Source organism: Psammomys obesus, unplaced genomic scaffold (genome assembly GCF_907164565.1).
Source record: "Psammomys obesus unplaced genomic scaffold, mPsaObe1.curated_primary_1811, whole genome shotgun sequence".
In the NCBI taxonomy this organism is placed as follows: Eukaryota; Metazoa; Chordata; class Mammalia; order Rodentia; family Muridae; genus Psammomys; species Psammomys obesus.
In genome coordinates, this window is record NW_026596064.1 from 16088210 (window position 1) to 16091828 (window position 3619).

A 3619-nucleotide genomic window follows, 5' to 3' on the forward strand; every position below is an offset into this window, starting at 1 on the left:
GTGGTGATTTGGTTATACAGCTGTTTAAGATTAACAGCAAGCTTTACTAGAAGATAAACCAATAGTAAATATTAATAACCACTTACAACACCTTTCTAACCCTTACTCTGTGTGATGTGGTCCAGACATTATCTTCACTGGGAGGCCTTCCCTGGCTCTCCTAGTCTGGACATGGTGCCCTGTCGAATCCCACCAATAACACCTGGACCAGTAGTCGCTCTCCTAGCACTTTGCATACACTGTTGAAATAGTCCTCAAGAAGAAATGAATGAATAAATGAATATGTGCTCACATTCACTAAAATGGGAAGCCATTAGACAAAGAATCAAGACTACCCGTACTGTGGTTTTTGATTCTCATTCTTTGGATGTGTGCCTCACAGTACCTGGCATGGTAATTACAAAGCAAATAATTTATTGAATCACTTTTATAAAAAAAAAAAAAAAAAAAAAAAAAACCAAAAAAAAAATGGAAAAGGCAGGAGATAAGGTTAACTCACATAAAAGGAATTCCTAAAGCCTAGTCATAGGTTAATTTTGATTTAAACATTTTCAGTGCCCTAAAGAAAATGTCATCCAGCCAGGGATCTGTCATCACTTTTCTTACAAATACTGTAGCCAGCCTTTGCTACTTTGTGTGTTCTTTCTTCCACCTTTCTCCACTTCTTTTCTTCTCTTTCAAACTCCTAACACTAGATAAAAGAGAAAACAGGATAGAGAGGAAAGAGCTCCCTGAATAGAGTCAGGGTTCGGAAAGGTGGCCACATTACCATTAGACTACTTCCTGCTGATTAAGGTCTTCCAGTTCCTCAGGGCAAGCTTCATCTTCACCATCAGGATATCTAATTTCTTGTTATTTCTTTGCGCACAACTACCTGAGACCAAGAGCAACCAACAACCCACCAGCTAGAGCTTCCCTATTGGAGCTCTAGCATTTATCTACCCTCTGAAAAGTTCCCAGAATTCCAAATGTCACACAATTGCAGAAACTATCTGCAGCTGGCAAAATTATGCCCCTCTCAGAGCATAAGGCAAATCATAGTCAGCTGCTATGAAGCAGCCCCGTATCCCCACACCTGGAATTAAAACAAAAACATGGTCTTATAATACTTCTTGTTTTTAAAGAAACCAAAATTCTCACTACAAAACATATATGTATATTTTTTAAGACAGGTTCTCTACATATCCCTGGCTGTCCTGGAACTCACTATGTAGACCAGGCTGGCCTCAGATTCAGAGAGATCCACCTGCCTCTGCTTCCACTGTGCTGGGATTAAAGGAGTGCACCTCCATACCTTGCCCCGAAACACTTAAACCTACCTTAGAAGCTGGCTCCATAGAAAAATGAAGCAGTGAAGAATTTCCTTTATCTCTTACTGGCTCCTGTGTTACCACCAAAGCAATTTAGAAGTCAGTAATAAAGCTCCAAGGTACTCATAAACTCAGACATAGAAGAGATACCGTCCCTGAATTTAGAGTCTGCATGCTGTATGGTTAGCCTCAATAACACAGGGATCTCCATGCACTTCCTTCAGAGTCTGAATGTGAATCCCAGAGTTTGTATACCATATATCATTTAATGTATGTGCTGAGATTCCCTGTAAGCTGCCTGCCAGAAATTAGTCCACAAGTTTGTACCAGCATCCCTTATTTCTATGACCATGGCCCATAGGGCTGCCCTCCATGTGGAAACAGCTCATAATACACAAGCAGATCATCACACTGCAACTACAGTGTGCCACAGTCCTGAGCTTTGAAGGTTGCTTAGTCCCATAATCTAAAGATGGGATGTCAGATAGGCAGCCTGGATTCATTTCAGAACTGAACACATGGATCGGGGATGGACTTACTTTACGGTTCTTTTGGCCTCACCTGAGACCACTTACGTGCCTGCAGTCATCTGGCACCCAGATTGCCTCATCCCCATCGGTGGCACTTAGTGTGAGCTATGGAGCTGCCGCCTGGCCCCTAGGAGCTAGTCCCACCTCTTTATATGTTAGTCTGAGACAGCAGGAAATACATACGGTGTCTGCGGGCAGTTTTTCAAGCCACTGTGTTATGTTTCCTAATGTCATGTATACCAAGATCCAGAGAAGAAAAGAGACTCCATCTCTTGACTTGATTTTATGTAGAGTCTCACTGTGTTGTCCAGGCTGGCCTCAAACTCAAAATCCTCTTGCCTTAGCCTCCCAAGTGCTACCCAGCTAAAGACATGATTGTGTGAGGAAACAGCAAGGTCATGTTCAAGGGGCATACAGAAACATGGGGGAGAATCTATGCTATGTTTGCAATTTACTGTAATGGATTCTTTTTTCATCCCCTCCCTTACTCTCCTTTCCCTCCCTCTTTTCTCCTTCTTTCATTCCTCTCTCCCTCCAGCCCTCCCTCCTTCCCTTTCTTCCTTTCCTCCATCCTCAGATGCCCTATATTAAGTCGCATGCCAGAGAACAGAGGAGTAAAGAAGTAAGAAAAGGCTCACATTTCAGGGTTAATCAGAAAGGGAAACAGAAAACCATTTTCATATTCCTCTTCTGTGTGCTGACGATCAGCCCTCAGTTCCACACAGCTTTCTCATTTTGGAATCAACCAAACATGTGGGGCTGTAATGGCCCAGGGTTACAAAGGAAGGGTCAAGGGAGCTTCCATCCTGGAAGATGGCAGGAGTTGGCTCTCTCCCCACCTTGCATCCTGGCACCATAAAGCTAGCTCCCCCACAGTCAACCCTAGTAAGAATTTATTACCCTGAGAGTTATCAGGCTTCACTCCTTGTTTCACTTTCTAAGCGCCCCCACCCCCACCCTGAGTACGCGTGTGAAGCACCTTCCAACACCCTTTCCTTGGCCAATGTTAGGACTGGTTAGGACGAAGGACAAGGGAGCCCGGGAGAAGGCAGCTGGGAAGCACTCTGCTGTTAAAGTTATTTTCATACACCTGCGCTTGTCTGTTTCTCCCTTAACCCAGCTATCACCCAAATAACCAAGACTCTATTACATCGTTTTAATAAGCTTCACAGTGCAATAACTGAGCAGTTATTACTCATTACTCTATTCTTAACCCTCTAAGTTAACCTGGCTCCCCAGCATGCATCCCAGAGATACTTGCGCTTTTACGGCTTTCCTGCTCCACCTCCTCTCTGCTGATGTCTCCTGCACTGAGACAGGAGATCCTCAGAACAAGGATTGCAACCAGATAGGGAGTGGTGGTGCTGAAATCAGCATCTGAATGACACGATAGCCGTGTGCCTACAGTCTGCTTTCAGAGGAAGGAAGGCATCAGGAAACAAATGGCTAAAGATTGGAGCATACTAAATATAGTTTAAGAAAGCAAGACAAATGACAGTAAACATGTCAGTTTGCTCTAAGTGCAACACTTGAGGTTCTCAACAACTCACACTCCGGGAGCAGAGCTCTTCCCAGGGAGGCAGTGGCAAGAGTGTCCAGTCCTTGTCCCCTTCCTCCCACAGCCCTTGCTCCTGGGTCAAAAGCACCTTGCGTTTTTCCATGGGCATGGGGCATTGACCTTGCTCCTTCCTGGCCTGAGTCAGGATTGAGAATTCTCTCTCATGTCTGTCAGGTGCTAACTAATTCCCACAGTTGCTTTCTTAGACAGGTTTCCATTTT